Raw genomic sequence first — 17,671 nt, 5'->3', positions numbered from 1 at the left:
AATTTTAACCTACATATCGATTGGTCAACTCAAATCGCACGGGGTAGCCTGGAGGAGGAATTCATAGAATGCATACGGGATTGTTTCTTAGAACAGTATATACCAGAACCTACAAGGGAGCAAGCTATCTTAGATCTGGTCCTGTGTAATGAGACAGGAAAAATAAATGATCTCCTCGTAAAAGATCCTCTTGGAATGAGTGATCACAGTATGGTTGAATTTGTAATACAGATTGAGGGTGAGGAAGTTGTGTCAGAAACGAGCGTACTATGCTAAAACAAAGGGGACTACAGTGGGATGAGGGCAGAGTTGGCTAAAGTAGACTGGAAACACAGACTAAACGGTGGCACAATTGAGGAACAGTGGAGGACTTTTAAGGAGCTCTTTCATAGTGCGCAACAAAAATATATTCCAGTGAAAAAGAAGGGCGGTAAGAGAAGGGATAACCAGCCGTGGATAACCAAGGAAATAAAGGAGAATATCAAATTAAAAACCAATGCGTATAAGGTGGCCAAGGTTAGTGGGAAACTAGAGGATTGGGAAAATTTTAAACAACAGCAATGAATGACTAAAAAAGCAATAAAGAAAGGAAAGATAGATTACGAAGGTAAACTTGCGCAAAACATAAAAACAGATAGTAAAAGCTTTTATAGATATATAAAATGGAAAAGAGTGACTAAAGTAAATGTTGGTCCCTTAAAAGATGAGAAGGGGGATTTAATAATGGGAAATGTGGAAATGGCTGAGACCTTAAACAATTATTTTGCTTCGGTCTTCACAGTGGAAGACACACAAACCATGTCAAAAATTGCTGGTCACGGGAATGTGGGAAAGGAGGACCTTGAGACAATCACTATCACTAGGGGGGTAGTGCTGGACAGGCTAATGGGACTGAAGGTAGACAAGTCCCCTGATCCTGATGAAATGCATCCCAGGGTATTAAAAGTGATGGCGGAAGTTATAGCAGATGCATTCGTTATAATCTACCAAAATTCTCTGGACTCTGGAGAGGTACCAGCGGATTGGAAAGCAGCTAATGTAACGCCTCTGTTTAAAAAATGGGGCAGACAAAAGGCAGGTAACTATAACCCGGTTAGTTTAACATCTGTAGTGGGGAAAATGCTTGAAACTATCATTAAGGAAGAAATAGCGGGACATCTAGATAGGAATAGTGCAATCAAGCAGACGCAGCATGGATTCATGAAGGGGAAATCATGTTTAACTAATTTACTGGAATTCTTTGAGGATATAACGAGCATGGTGGATAGAGGTGTACCGATGGATGTGGTGTATTTAGATTTCCAAAAGGCATTCGATAAGGTGCCACACAAAAGGTTACTGCAGAAGATAGAGGTACGCAGAGTCAGAGGAAATGTATTAGCATGGATAGAGAATTGGCTGGCGAACAGAAAGCAGAGAGTCGGGATAAGTGGGTCCTTTTCGGGTTGGAAATCGGTGGTTCATGGTGTGCCACAGGGATCGGTGCTGGGACCACAACTGTTTACAATATACAGAGATGACCTGGAAGAGGGGACAGAGTGTAATGTAACAAAATTTGCAGATGACACAAAGATTAGTGGGAAAGCGGGTTGTGTAGAGGACACAGAGAGGCTGCAAAGAGATTTGGATAGGTTAAACGAATGGGATAAGGTTTCGCAGATGGAATACAATGTCGGAAGGTGTGAGGTCATCCACCTTGGGAAAAAAAACAGTAAAAGGGAATATTATTTGAATGGGGAGAAATTACAACATGCTGAGGTGCAGAGGGACCTGGGGGTCCTTGTGCATGAATCCCAAAAAGTTAGTTTGCAGGTGCAGCAGGTAATCAGGAAATTGAATGGAATGTTGGCCTTCATTGCGAGAGGCATGGAGTACAAAAGCAGGGAGGTCCTGCTGCAACTGTATAGGGTATTGTAAGGCCGCACCTGGAGTACTGCGTGCAGTTTTGGTCACCTTACTTAAGGAAAGATATACTGGCTTTGGAGGGGGTACAGAGACGATTCATTAGGCTGATTCCGGAGATGAGGGGGTTACCTTATGATGATAGATTGAGTAGACTGGGTCTTTACTCGTTGGAGTTCAGAAGGATGAGGGGTGATCTTATAGAAACATTTAAAATCATGAAAGGGATCGACAAGATAGAGGCAGAGAGGTTGTTTCCACTGGTCGGGGAGACTAGAACTAGGGGACATAGCCTCAAAATAAGGGGGAGCCAATTTAAAACCGAGTTGAGAAGGAATTTCTTCTCCCAGAGGGTTGTGAATCTGTGGAATTCTCTGCCCAAGGAAGCAGTTGAGGCTAGCTCATTGAATGTATTCAAGTCACAGATAGATAGATTTTTAACCAATAAGGGAATTAAGGGTTATGGGGAGCGGGCGGGTAAGTGGAGCTGAGTCCACGGCCAGATCAGCCATGATCTTGTTGAATGGCGGAGCAGGCTCGAGGGGCTAGATGGCCTACTCCTGTTCCTAATTCTTATGTTCTTATTATGTTCTCATTAAGTCCATGGCCATGCAGGCAGGCTGGAGAGCTGGAACCGATCAGTCTAGGCCGTTGTTCCTTGTCATTCATTTTTTGGGGCCTTGCATTGCCCCTTTAAGGGGCTGCGCGGGACATTCAAAATACTGCACATGCGCAATTTTTACACTGAAATGCCCGGAGGCCGGCCATGCGGATTCCGTGGAGCAATGTGCAGCTGCGCATCTTACAGGAAACACTTCTCCGGGCCGAGCGGCCAGGCTGTATTACTTACTTGTCATTTAATATAATACTGTACAACAATACTGTTATTAGTTCACATAATATATATATATATTAATTAAAGCTTGATGTTTGAAACCACTCCAGCCAGAATGATACGGAAGTTAGTGCTGCAGGACTAACGGCCCTTTGTTGAGACAGTAGCCGTGGTAGAATTAATTTATCAGCTTTCAATGGTCGTGTGGACAACAAGCTGGCTGATGTTGCATCCGCCACCTGTTGTAGCCCCGACGAGAGTGCCACCATAGCCTTCACAGACACAGGCAGTGCTGTATGTGCCCTTGTGTTTGCCTCCAATTGTTGCTGCAACAGGAGACAGGGGTCAGTGATTACCTGCCTGTTGAAGCACAGCCTCCTCATACACCACTCGTCCGTCATGTCGAGAAGAAAAGACTACCTGTTGAGAAACTCACACAAGCTGCAAAGCCTCCTTTGTCCTCTTCTTTGAGTGGGTCTGTGCTGCCATGCTAGCTGATGCTTATGCTGTGGCAATCTCAATGGCAAGCCGTGCAACATTTCCATCTTGTCCAGTACTCCTGCAGCCAATGAAGTGGCAGAGTACAGCTGCAGACAAAACGTGGCTCTCCAACTGCTATTTAAGAAGAAAAACCTTTCAAACTCAAGCAAAGTGACCAAGAATTGGCACCAAAATCCTCAGCAGCCGGAAACAACTATCCCGAGACTTGAGTTGATGGAAGAGGGGATTGCTTTAAATATTGTCACTTCAGGTTGCTTGTCAACTGTTTGCGCCATGTTTTTCTGGGCGGGAAGAATGAGCGAATCAAACACTCCCAGGCACCAGTTTCCAAAAAAAGAGTCCTATGACTAGCGCAGAACCCTTATTTAAATATCTGAATTAGCCAGCATTCGTTGGAGTTGGCCGCCAGGTTGCCTCAGGATTACCTTAACCAATTTGGCAGCTGCCACATTTCGAGCGTATTTCTGCCACAAGATATCCCACTGCGTAATTGATCAGTTTAATGCAGATTTCACGTTCGGAACCTCGGCAAAACGCAAACAAATTTCTACCCCAAGAAACTATTTCATTTTAAATCAGTTTTCACCATCACATAATATATATCTGAAAAAGAAAAACTGCAAAACACACACAGTCTCAGTTTCCTTTGTTTTTTTTTAGTTTAAATCTTAAAACACTCCCAGCGGACCCCGCTATGAATTTTACATTCAATCCCAAATCAGTTTCTCATTGTGTGAATTCATTTTGGAATTTCAGTGTAATGCAATTCAATGAATTTCCTGTAACAGCCCCTCAGCGAAAATGAAAAATCATATTCTTCTCATTGAGTATTCAGAAATAATTACTTTTTCCATTATTGCTCACATAATATTTTAATGCTTATTTAATTATATTTTATTACTGATACTGTAATTGACAGGCTTTTACTTCATGCTTGGTGATTCTCAGGTCATTCATTTGATCCTGTTTTATTGTTTTATTAGGCATCACTCATCAATGGATTTGTTAATAGAATTATAGTCCAAAATATTTATCATTCCAAAGTAATTTAAATATGCAGCAGTTTACGATGATTAATTTTGTTATGCAAAACATGTCAAGATGTCAATGACAGGTTTTCATGGTATTTGTGTTTCCGTCCATTCAGTTCAGACTAACTACTACTCTTCAGATAAGGGCCACTCAAGGAACATTTGAATTATAATGCTCATTGAAAATTGCCTTTTTCAATCCGTATAATGATGCGTGAAAATGCATACAATGATAGCACCTTGCAAATACCAACAAACCTCCTGTCACGTGATTCTGCTCCACTGTGAAGGGGACATCAACTGTAAACATAGTGGGGGGTCAGACTGTGCCGAGATAAATCCCGAGGCAAGTCAGGATTCGGGGGGGTGGGTTGAGCCATCATAAACCTCTACCCGCACCGTTCCCATGGCAGGGGGGGGCTTAAATCGGCCCTATAAAGGCAGAAACAGAGAATCGCGGTGATAGCTATAGACAGAGACAGAACAAGAAACAGGGACAAAAAGAGAGCGATAAAGAGAGTCACAAAAGCAGATTAAGAGAATACACCTGTCTATTTCCACACCATTGCATAAATTATATTGAGGTTCATATTCTTCACCTTTTTTCAGGCTATTATACAACAAGAAACCTGATTACTGAGCTTCTTATTCTCTTCTCTATGATAATTTTCAGCATTTTACACTCCACTCCACCCGGAGCCATGCGATCTCCTGGGAGCGGTAAAAACCCAGGCCAATTGTGGAAAAAAAAGTCTGGGAAAATTCCTCTCCGACACATCCAGGCGATCAACACTAGTTCAGATCACTCTGGCCGTATTAGATTTCATTATGTACTTACCAGCATATCTGCGCCAGCCAACAAGAGGTTATCCAATCCAATACTGAGCCCTACGGAACCCCACTGGAAACATCCTTCCAGTCACAAAAATATCCATCAACCATTACTCTTTGCTTCCTACCTCTAAGCCAATTTTGGATCCAACTTGCTGCTTTGCCGTGGATCCCGTGGGCTTTTACCTTCGTGACTAGTCTGCCATGTAGGACCTTATCAAAAGCTTTGCTAAAGTCCATATACACTACATCATACGCACTACCCTCATCGACCCTTCTGGTTACCTCCTCGAAAAATTCAATCAGGTTAGTCAAATACGATCTTCCCTTAACAAATCCGTGCTGACTGTCCCTGATTAATCCTTGCCTTTCTAAATGTAGATTTATCCTGTATTCAGGATTTTTTCCAATAAGTTTCCCACAACTGAGGTTAGGCTGACAGGCCTGTAATTACTCGGCCTATCCCTTTCTCCCTTCTTAAACAAGGGTACGTACCACATTAGCAGTCCTCCGGCACCATGCCTGAATCCAAAGAGGACTGGAAAATGATGGTCAAAGCCTCTACTATTTCCTCTTTTGCATCGCTCAACAGCCTGGAATGCATTTCATCCGGGCCTGGGGACTTATCCACTTTCAAAGCTGCCAAAAACCCCAAATACCGCCTCTCTCACTGTGTCTATTTCATCCAGAATTTCACACTCCTCCTCGATAGCAGTATGTGCATTGCCCCTTTCATTTGTGAAAACAGATGCACAGTATTCATTAAGAAGCATACCCAAATCTTCTGCCTCCATACACAGATGGTCTCGTATAGGCCCTACCCTTTCTTTAATTATCCTCTTGCTCTTAATATATTTATAGAACATCTTTGGGTTTTCCTTGATTTTACTTGCCAAGAATTTTTCATGCTCTCTCTTTTTAACTTTCTATATTCCTCCAGAGATTCTACAGTATTTAGCCATTGGTATATGACATAAGCTTCCCTTTTTTTCTTTATCCTCCCCTGTAAGTCCCTAGAGATCCAGGGGGCTCTAGAATTATTTATCCCAGCCTTTTTCTTTAAGGGCACATGTTTGGCCTGAGCCTTCCGGATCTCCTCCTTGAATGCCTCCCACTGTTCCGACACTGATTTACCTACAAGAAGCTGTTTCCAGGCTACTGTGGCCAAATTACTCCTTAACTTAGCAAAGTTAGCTTTTATCCAATTTGGTACTTTTATCCCAGGCCTATCCTTGTCCTTATCCATAACTACCTTGAATCTTGAATCTGACTGAATTATGGTCACTAGCACCCAAGTGCTCTCCGACTGAAACCCCTTCCACCTGCCCAGCTGCATTCCCCAAAACGAAATCCAGAACCGCCCCCTCACATGTTGGGCTTATTAGATACTGACTAAAAAAGTTCTCTTGAATGTATTTTAGGAATTCTTCACCCTTTATACCCTTCACGCTATATTTGTCCCAATCAATATTAGGATAGTTGAAATTCCCTACTATTACTGCCCTATGGTTTTTGGACTTCACAGAAATTTGTCGACATATTTGCTCCTCTATCTCCCTCCCACTGTTTGGTGATCTATAATAAACGCCCAACAGTGTGATCGCTCCTTTTTCATTTTTCAGCTCGACCCATATGGCCTCATTTGATGAACCCTCTAAAATATCATCCCTCCTCACTGCTGTAATAATTTCTTTAATCAATACCACCCCCTTTTTACCCTCCTCTCTGTCCTGTCTAAAAATCCTGTAACCAGGAATATTGAGCTGCCAAACCTGCCCCTCTTTCAGTCATGTTTCTATAATGGCTATAATGTCATACTCCAAGTGTCTACCTGCGCTTCCAGCTCATCCGTTTTATTCGCTATACTCCTTGCATTGAAGTATATAACATTCAGCACAGGAATACCTCCTTAATTACTACTTACTAAGCCTTGTTTCCTCTGTCTTATAGATTCACTTTCTACATTTTTACTTTGCAATTTCAGCTTTACTTCCTTCGCTATTGAATTTGTTCTCAGGTTCCCATCCCCCTGCCAAGCTAGTTTAAACTCTCCCCAACAGCACTAGCAAAACTCCCCGCGAGGATATTGGTCCCGGCACTGTTGAGGTGCAACCCATCCGGTTTGTACAGGTCCCATCTCCCCCAGAAGTGGCTCCAATGCCTCAGGAACATGAACAAGATATAACAGAGATTTTACAATTTGAAGTAAAGCAGACTCTGCTCCTGTCACAGTTCACTTGGAGAGGCTATTGAACTGATCTTAGTGATTTTATACATTCAAAGCACATCAATATAGAGCTCAGATTGAAAAGTGCAAATTACATTAAAATGACTGATTTATCACTTCACTATCTAGATACAATTTTTTAAAATAATTGAAGACTGCGGCCCACATTAAGTTGTTATTTAGCTTTCTCTAAGGATTTTTTTACTGTGATTTAGAGTGTAATAGTCAAGGTTGCATTTCACTACATACTATAAATTGGCTACACAAATTGCAACTTGAAAATTTGCGAGTTCAATATATGCACCCTCTCAACTGTTACACCACTTTCTAAGTGTCTAACAGTGATAAAATGGAGTAGAGGTATTTTGATCATGTTTGCATTTCTTTTATTGTCTCTTAATTTAAAATAGCTTATTTTAAAAATGCCACACTTCAAATGAAAGCTGTGCATTCTTTAAAAGCGAATCTTATGACTCAAGAATCAAGCCAGCTACAGAAGCACTGATAAAACAATGTGTCTGCAACATTTTAGACATAGAAACATAGAAACATAGAAAACAGGTGCAGGAGTAGGCCATTGGGCCCTTCGAGCCTGCACCACCATTCAATAAGTTCATGGCTGATCATTCACCTCAGGACCCCATTCCTGCTTTCTCTCCATACCCCTTGATCCATTTAGCAGTAAGGGCCATATCTAACCCTCTTTTGAATATATCTATCGAACTGGCATCAACAGCTCTCTGCATTTCACAAGTTCACAATTCTCTGAGTGAAGAAGTTTTTCCTCATGGTCCTAAATGGCTTACCCTTATCCTTAGACTGTGACCCCTGGTTCTGGACTTTCCCAACATCGGGAACATTCTTCCTGCATCGAACCTGTCCAGTCCCGTCAGAATTGTATATGTTTCTATGAGATCCCCATTTTAATGACAAAGAAATGATGTCTCACCAAAATATTTCCCGCTATCTATTTGCAGTTACCCATCAATTAAATCTGTCAGGCTGTTACTTGAAACCTTCTTTGGCTGGTTTCAATAAATGCTTTCACCTTCCAATTTCATGAGAATTCACTGTTGAGAATTATCTGCAATGAATCACTTTTAGATCAATGCTCAATCGTGTGCATGCACATCCCAAAACTTCCCACTATTAGTCTCACTGTGGAACTCAAAAGCAACATTGCGGTGTCACAGGAACACACCTCCATATACATCCTGTTGATTCAGTCAGGAAACATACAATTATCAGCCTATCAAAAACATTTATTTTATCCCAAGTCCTGCAAAGAAAATCACTTTGAAAGGACTCGTGGTTTGTCTATTAAAAGTTATTTAATGAATTAGCTCCAGACTACTGCTTATTTCAGAGTTTATTTTAATAAGGTGTTCTTACTGCTCACTTCTGTAAATAATTCTAGCCACGATTAAATCTATTTAATACTTCACTTTAGTACAAAGCTGCGTGTATCGGCTGACATTAACCATCTACTGATGCGAGATGGGGAGAAAGGCCTCTGTCCCAGCATACTTGATGTATCAGATCACATTGCAGTTAATAGGGAGTGAAGGTTTGTATATGGAGGTAGATTATTTAGGTTGGATGAGAGAAAAGTACTCGATGAAATTCAAATCATAATGATTAACTTTTCTAACAAAACAAATGTTGGATTTCTGGACCATATCAGGAACGTTTGAGCAACAGTTTTTCTCAACATAATACAAAGATTAAGTTTGGGCATAATTTCAGTAATCTTTCACACTCCTAGCCCCAATATTTACCAAGACACGCTATCAGAGCAGGGGAGAGAAGTTATGGTTAGGAAACCTGGAGGAGAAGGTTACCCCAAACACCCTGGAGTTTCAACCCCAGCGTGCGTTCAAATGTTTTTGCCGCATTTCCTGCCCGACAGCCACCCAGGTTGGCTGGCTGGTTGCTGTGCAAGAAGGTCTGCAGGTCAGAACCGGGGAAAGGAAAGGCGGTGGGAGGGAGGGAGATTGTGGAGGCTTGGGGCGAGGAGACAGGGGAGATCGGAAAGGCAGGGGGAAGGAGAGATCGGATAGGCCGGGGGCTGGGGGACGAGATCGTGAAGGCCAGGGAGAGGAGTTCGGTAGGCTGGGTCGGGGGAGATAGGAAAGAACGGAAAGGTCGGGGGGGGGGGGGCGTGGGGAAATCGGAAAGGCCGGGCCGGGCCGGGGGGTGGGGGGCAAGATCAGAACGGCTAGGGGGGATGGGGGGGCAGCCAAAGGCAGCCCGATGAAATTATTTAAATAACGGAAGCCCCTCCCTTAACACCAGAAGTGGGTGGGTTGGAATTGTGTTTTAAATTTTTACCATTTTAACTTCCTACCCAACCCAATATTTGCGAGTTAAAATTACCTGCTTCACTCCATTCCTTGTGTATTGTTTGCTTATGCTGCCTTGAAGAGCACCGCCTCATTTTTTAAGCCTCATCAATCTTCCTTATAATATTACAACCCCATTACAATTAGTAGACTATGTTAAAATGCATCTCTTTTCAAATTTCATTAATTGTTTTCGTGCCATTTTTCTTTGTTTCTTTCATTCTCTTTAGTTTGATAAAGTTCACTTGCTGATCATTTTAACCCCTTTTTCAAATAACCTGTGCACCGTGGAATGCCACACAAGGGGCTGGATGTTGCTGCACTCAGAGGGCGGGTTCAGGGGTGGGTCCGACAGGGGGGCGGTGTCCCGCTCTGACCCCGCCTCCGTATACCTTTCCCAAGTGCTGGCTCTGCCCGGCACTCAGCGGGTGAGCCAATTGAAATAATTAAGAGGGTTTTTAACGGTGTTAAAGTGTCATTTTACCAGCTACTAAACATTTCTCCAACATTTTCACAACGTTCCCATCGCTCAGGGATCACATCAGGTAAGGAGGTTGGGTTTCCAGTGACTCTCCGTTGCTTTGAATAGGTGACAGCTGCAAAACTGGTCTAAAAGTTACCATTTCACAGCTGTTCACTTTCCTTCTCCGCAATCACCTGATGCTGCACAGGACACGGGACATCAGTATCTGACCACATTGCTGCCCGGGAGGCCAGGGATGGTCTCACCACGGCCAGATTTACTTCACTAAACGCTGTACAACCCGGCTGCCACATGATGCGCCAGGTTAGCACCACCCCATACCCACACCATAAAGCATTTCGACAATGCCCAAGCCATTGTTTTCACACTCATCATCATCGCGGGGGGTACCGTTATGTCTCACCATTCACTACAACTCACTAAGCCACTTCCAAAGGTGCACACAAATCTGTCCAAGAAGGCAGAGTGTTGAAAATAAAGATTTCAATGTTTGACAACACATGAACATTAACTTTTCATAAACATTGGCTAAAAGACACAAGTGCCTATCCTTGTGTGTTGTTAGTTGGTATGATTGGACTAGGATGAGGGTGAGTGTGAGGGGTGGGTAGTGAGATGGGGATGTGAAAATGTAGATAGAGAGAGAGGGGATGGGTGGAGGTGCAAGGTCAGTTGGTGTGAGTAAGGATGTGCAGGAGTAGAGTCGGGAAGGCAGAGTGATGGGGATATGATGAGTGACACAACAGGATGAGGTTGAGTGTGGCTTTGCAGTAACGTTTCGTGAACTACCGAGATCATTGAAAGGTTTGTGCCACTGCAGCCTGGTCCTCCAGACCACATCCCTGCTTGTGCCCTCCTGTGCAATGTGCGACCAGGCTGTGTTGGTCTCCTGGGGAGGTCACTTCCGCCCATGGGAAGGGAAACCAGGGGTACCACTTGTGACTCTTTGTAATCAAGGAAATCCTACCATCCCCGATGTTTCATTTTCGCAGAAGCAATGGAAGGTGTTGCCATGTGCAAACACTGCAATGGTTATATCCCTGATGCATACTGCAGGCTGCGTGTTGTTTCCTGGGTGGCTTGGAAGGGTGTAGTAGCATGTAATCTTCCTGCTTCAATTCTATCAGAAGGAGTTCTTTCAAAGTGCCGGCTCAAGCATGACAGGCCAAATGATCTCCTTCTGTGCTGTAAGATTTTATAATTCTATGAGCCGTCTCAGATAAAGATACTGCAAGCAGGTAATTATACAGCACAACTTGGTGGCAACCTGTCTCGTCAAATGGAGGTGGCGTAGACTGATCTGCTTTGACATATCCAAGTACAGTTCCTGGGGCAGTGACTGGTATGGCTAACACACCCAAAAGGATGTTGCACCTATCGTTGTTGACCTGTCACAAACTCATCTTCCTCATTTCAATTGTGCAGCAGGATTCACCCATCCTCAGCTTCATGCAATGTCGAAATCAGCACCAAGCAAAAATAATGAAGCATTAAAAGTATTGTCAGAAGGAGAAAAAATGAAAGTGCAAAAATGGAGGAGGGCCTAAACAAAACCAAATGGAACAAAACAAACAGGAAAGAAAAATGACAAATTTCCTTGCTGCATTTGTGGAGTCTGTTTCAGCAGATCAGGTTCTTGTGCAACCCATTGTGACAGGCTCAGATCACTCTGTAGATGTAAAATTCAATGGCCCCACCTGTAACAGGGCATTGTAAATGAGGCCGCACGTGCTCAGTAGTGCAGATTCAAACCCAATCACCTGTTGGTAAAACCGGGTGCCCGGGAAATGAGTTGCAGGAGATCAGGCACAGCATGCTCTGAGCCGAGAGCACGGTATGCAAAAATCACAGCATGCTGCCTCACGTTATTTATCCTTCAACATTGTGTATTAATCCAATTCATAATTTCCATCTGACATTTGATACAGTGTATTAATCTATTTCATGTTTTGTATCTGACACTTGCACAGTCCGAGCAGCAGAGGTCAGAAGTGAGAGAGTGATGTGCAGTGACCATTTCAGGCAGACTGTGCTGGTTAAAACTGAATTGGTTTCAGCATTAGGTCTGATCTACTGTGAACTATTTGTCTCTGAGACTTTGTTCATTACAATGAGTACAATACATGCATTAATGAGATTAGCCTAAACGTTTTTAAATCAATTCAATTACAAAAAGATATTAACCTATTATACCAGCGCCACAAGTATCTGTCACCCAGCAATTTGAGAAGTTAATAGAAGGGGATAATTATAGATAGCTTTCATCAGAATAGTTATCTCTAGCTTTGTTGCAGACATACCCATGTGGAAATTGGAATGTAATCTTTAGCTATACGTTAATTATAGTTTTGGAAGCCAAATAATGTTTTCCTGGCACACTATTTTGAAATAGTTTAAGTTGCAAACAGCTTTACCTAAAGAAGTTTCATTTTCTTGAATTGATTTGTCACGAAGCAATCGCCATGTCAGCCGAACACACAAAAACAAGCCGTGCTTGAATTTAACCTTATTCAAAGCAAGCTGTTATGGACAAGATTTAACAGTTGAACTCCTGTAATGGAAATGCACTCGTGGGAATGCAGGGTGACATATAAAGAGAAGCATAGCACAAGTGGAAGGCACAGTATGCACTTGTTTATGATGCCAAGTGCACTGTTGCTGCAGCTTGAAACGCCTCCAACTGTGAAACATCCCAATGCAAATGAAGCAACCCTATTAACTTTTGCTTTCCAGTCTTGAGGAGGATTTAAAAGATCAGAGGTTTTTGCAGCAACCACGCTATTAAGAGTTTCGGTCCTTTATACAAAATGTACTCTGACGTGAAACTTGTGACAGTTTTTATTAAACCATTCCCCAATAAAGGTAAAGCAAGTATCTGTAATGTTTTTTACAATGTACAGTAGTACTTCACCCCAATAGGAATTAACAGCAGGCAACAGATATTTCACAATGACAATTCCGATCAACATTCATTTCAACAAAGCTAAAGTTGCTTGTTATGACGCAAGCCCGATTCGATAAAATCTTAATGAACATGAACAATCTTGTACATTTCGTACATCACCAACTATTACTAACACTTCTCAGCTCAGCTCTAGTAAATATATAGCCAAACTGCAGCTTCCAGAGCACAAAGAATTAATTTGAACTTCTTAGAATAGAAAAAGGAAACATTTCACCCTACTTTTTAAAATGGCACTTCACAAAAAGAATGTTAAACTTTCTGAAGTTTTTCATACATACACGATTTTGCTAATCCTGCATTCTATTCCACTTGTTCTCTCATTATTTTATGTAGCATTTTTGCTTTGTTTCTCAATGATGGAGCGATAAGCTGTATAACGTAAATTGCTAGTTCATTTTTGAAACAAATTTTGAGGTTATTACAAAAGTTCTATTAAATTTCCCCATGCGGTGTGTTAAATTGCTTTAACAACAAATCAAATATGTTTAAATAAACTGATAAAATTACATGGACCTTAATAAAAACACAACTAATATATTTTGAAAAGGCAAAATGTGACTAGAATCAAGCTCTTCTACAAAGAGAATATGTGATCCCCAGTATTAGGATAAAGCTCTTCCCCATTACAAGTTCAGGTCGAACCTTCCTTACCCGGAACCCTCGGGACCTGGCTGGTTCTGGATATGTGATTTTTCTGGACGAGGGGTAGTCTCGTTAAATTGGATGGTACAGGTACTGAGCTGGGGATATCGGGACTGGCTGGCTTGGCGCTGGGAGTGCGGCAGAGAGATCATGTGGGGTGCGGGGGGGGGGGTTGGGGGCAGTGAATCACGGGGTCAGGCCAGCGATTGCGGGAGTCGGCAGCGAGGAAGGATTTCAATTTGTTCGGAGTTCTGTGCATGTGCCACGGTGGCAGGGAATGGGGAATGGTTCTGGACGAGGGGTGGTTCTGGATCAGGGAGTTCTGGATAAGGGAGGTTCAACCTGTAATGGATTGGTAATCCACTTTTGGCATGATGAAGTGATGGGATACAGATTTGATTACCCTGTTTCTACAAGTTTCCATTCTCAGTCAAACTGTGGCGGGGAGACACAGAGTAGTTTTCCACAGGGAAAACCGGTTGGGAGGACTATAGTGGGCTTTGTTTCTCTTGGCAGCTTGCTTTAACAGCACTGACGGGTAGACTATTTATGCTACCTCTTTGAAGGAGGTTCTTGACGCGATATGGATGGTGGAGCAGTGGGGGAAATTGATGACATTTGGGGAAAACAATAAAAGGAAAACAGTAGCATACCTATCACAGCAGTGGGAACGTGGGCCTGTCTGGCACCACGAGGAGTCTTTGATGATCACTACATACTTCCGAGTAGTGAAAGCTATCTGTGATGACCTTGAGTATTACACTGGAACCTCGGCACGCACCTGGTTTTAAAGTAGATAAGGCTTCCACTAACTGGCGCTTAACAGTACAAGGTACACTTAATTAACATTTACCTTAAAACTGCTGTAGAATCAATTTTCCTCTATCCAGAAGCAACCAAAAAAAAAATGACTAGGAGATCCGTAGGCCGAGATGCTCTCCTTCTTCCTGCTCCGATAGGTATATGTTGTCATTTATATCTCCACAAATGTAAAATCCATCTGAACGTTACGCTAAGCTGTGCAATTGTGATTCATGCTTCCATGTGAGAAATAAACATTTTCCGCATGAATGAATTAATTATATGTTAGAAAATGGGTGTTGGCAAGGATCTGCAATTGGGCAGATGTTGTGGATGAGTGTAGTGTGCAGAATTAACCTATGAATTACCAGTCAAAGTTTTTCTTGTGTTAGCTAAATTGAATTCCTTTTTAATTTGGCAAGGCACTGAGCGAGACAGGATATTTATGCAAATTGCAAAAAATTAGCTGCATGCCCCTGCCACAGGTTTGAACCAGCTTTAATCAAATGATATCTCTCCTGGTGCTCTTCGACCTCTCTGCAGCATTTGACACGGTCAACCAAACCATCTTCTTCCAGTGCCTCCCCTCCGTTGTCCAGCTGAATGGGACAGCTCTTGCATGGTTCCGTTATTACCTTTCCAATCACAGCCAGAGAATCTCTGTGAGTGGCTTCTCTTCTCACCACCACACCATTAGGAAAATTGGGGCATAGGAACAGGAGGCCATTCAGCCCCTCGAGCCTGTTCCGCCATTCAGTGAGATCATGGCTGATCTGCGACCTAACTCCATGGGTTCGGAATTCAGTAGCGCCCCAAATTTTGAAAAGTTCTAAAGGTAGCGCCAGGGGCTAATCATTCTTTCCTCCAGCGAGATTCAGTTTTAGCCGCTCCAAGAGGGAAATGGAACGCTAAATCAAATGCTAACCACTTCTCTGACGGCGCTAACGTCCAAGAGTGTGGTGGCAGCGGTTAAACAGTTCTAAACAATTGAGTGCACTGGTAACGGCACGAGAGGCTGTTTCCCTCGCCTAAAGGGATGCGGCACTAGCGGGGTGCCAGCAGGTCTGTTTTACATGGTGGCCTGCGCGACTGCCATTACAGCCCCACAAAGTGGGGGCTTGACATCTTACATCAGTGCAACATGAAAAACTTTGCACAGGCACCAGACTGGCGAGAGTCGATTTTTATATCCAGGGTGATGACGGGGCGCACTTTACGACGTCTCGTTCTGCGAGACGCTAGAGGCCTACGCTCTATCATTTAACGGCAGCATTAAACCGGCATTTAATTTCTCGGGCTTCACTGCAATCGCAGTGCCCGGTCACTAACCTCTTAGCCTCTCCCCCAGGCGCGAGCAGGAGGCGCTAACCTACCGAATTATATGCATATCCTTTGGCCCATAACCCTCAACACCTTTGGTTAAAAAAAATCTATCAATCTCAGACTTAAAATGATCAATTGATCCAGCATCAATTACCGTTTGTGGAAGAGAGTTCCAAACTTCTACCACCCTTTGGGCTCAATTTTCCCCAATGCCGTTTTTTAGCGTATTGTCAGAGTTACGCCCGTTTTTGTCTTGGCCCCAATTACTCCAAAAAAATAAGTAGCAAGTTTCCCCGTTCTACTTTTTGAAATTGGCGGCGCGCAGCCTGTCCTTTAGAGTCAGGGGGTGGAGCCTAATGTCTGCACCGAAAAATCGATGCCCCCCCCCCGCTCTTCTGCGAATGCGCGAAAAAAAGGGACATTTTTGATGTGATTGCTGTGGGCGCGCATACCCAGTACAGCTCCCGGTCTGCGTTCGGCCATTGTTAAAGAGTCAGTTGTGTGTGAGAACTTTAATTCTCAGCGGAAAAATCAGAGCTACAATACAAGATGCAACGCGGCTCAAGGACCAAGAATTTCTCACAGGATGAAGTGGAGGCACCGGTTACTGTGATTGAGGCCGGGTGGCACGAGCTGGACACCAGCAGAGGTCACATAAAAGTTCTACCAAAAGAAATGAAGAAACGCTGGAACCAACTTGCAGAAGATTACTGTGCAATGGTGAGCACCCCGAGGTCTGGAGGCCAGAGCAAAAAGAAGTGGCAGGACCTTGGTCAAGTAGTTAGTGTAAGTAATATTTTCATTTATTCACTGGAATTCCAATTGTAAATGTGACCATCTGTATATGTCCCACCCAGCAGAAAGACACCCTCTCTAAAAAGTTACATTTTCATCTTTGCAGAGGAAGGTGGCACATAACACAAGAGAAAGAACTCGAACAGGAGGAGGCCAGGCAAATCTGCAGCCACTGACACCCTTGGAAGACAGGGTCACTGCTTTGATGGGTCCTGCCTGGAGAAAAACAACCACCACTGCACAAGCTGGGCCCACACTCGAGGGAGAGGGTAAGTCCTGCAAATTCCACAGTCTGACTTTGCTAAATGTTAAGTACTGCGTGGGCTAGCCAGGCTTCGGTTCATGGGGATGTCTCCGTCAGCTACGCTTCGGTTGATGCAATGTGCTATCATTCATCGTGGTCCTTCAAACCAGCCTGCTGCCTGTGCTGTGTGAGCCTACTCATACCACCCACCCTGCCCCCTCCTCTGCCGCTAACCATTTGTCTGTTCTGTTATATTTTGCAGAACTTGAGGCCAACCCTGACGATACAGAAGAAGATTAAGATGCGGTCGAGGCTGAAGAGGAGAACATCTTCCAATCCCACATTCCAAACCAAAAGCATGGGGGTGAGGGGGAAGGGAAAGGGATGGATGAAGCCCCCACTGTTGTTCTCACGCTGGAGGAGATGCAAGTGCAGCCCATTGAGGTGCCAGCCCCTTTCCTAAGTGGTACGAGTGTTGGGACATTCCATGGTTTCCCACCGTCCGAGGCTGGGGATCCCGGTGGGGTGCAGCGAGGCACACCCAGGATGAGGAGGGGAAGGAAAGATCAATAGAGCTCTCCTGAGGTGCAGGATCTAACAGATGTAGTTCAGATGATGGCAATGAGTGCGGAGAGCATTGACCTTACCTGATCACTCCTGGAAACCATCAGTGGGGTGGGTGATGAGGCATTGGGATTGTTGGGAGAAATAGGAACACTGTCGGTGCATATGTGGGAGGAAATGTCGC

The 17,671-nt window shown here is 43.6% G+C and overlaps 1 protein-coding gene across 2 annotated transcripts in view; it reads right to left on the bottom strand.

Annotated features, from left to right (window-relative positions):
- LOC139277131 (neural cell adhesion molecule L1-like protein) overlaps positions 1 to 14,791 on the bottom strand; it is a 759,673-nt gene extending 744,882 nt beyond the window's left edge. The window contains exon 1 of one of the 2 annotated variants that reach the window (XM_070895152.1): positions 14,614 to 14,791. The gene's annotated coding sequence lies outside the window, so the exon portion shown is untranslated. Of the gene's footprint in view, positions 1 to 14,413; positions 14,502 to 14,613 lie in introns of those variants that run through there. The other variant, XM_070895153.1, reaches the window with a different exon arrangement.
- Positions 14,792 to 17,671: the final 2,880 nt, after the last annotated feature.

The sequence above is a fragment of the Pristiophorus japonicus genome, chromosome 12 (assembly GCF_044704955.1).
Source record: "Pristiophorus japonicus isolate sPriJap1 chromosome 12, sPriJap1.hap1, whole genome shotgun sequence".
Taxonomy (NCBI): Eukaryota; Metazoa; Chordata; class Chondrichthyes; family Pristiophoridae; genus Pristiophorus; species Pristiophorus japonicus.
This window is presented reverse-complemented; position numbering and strand designations above follow the sequence as displayed.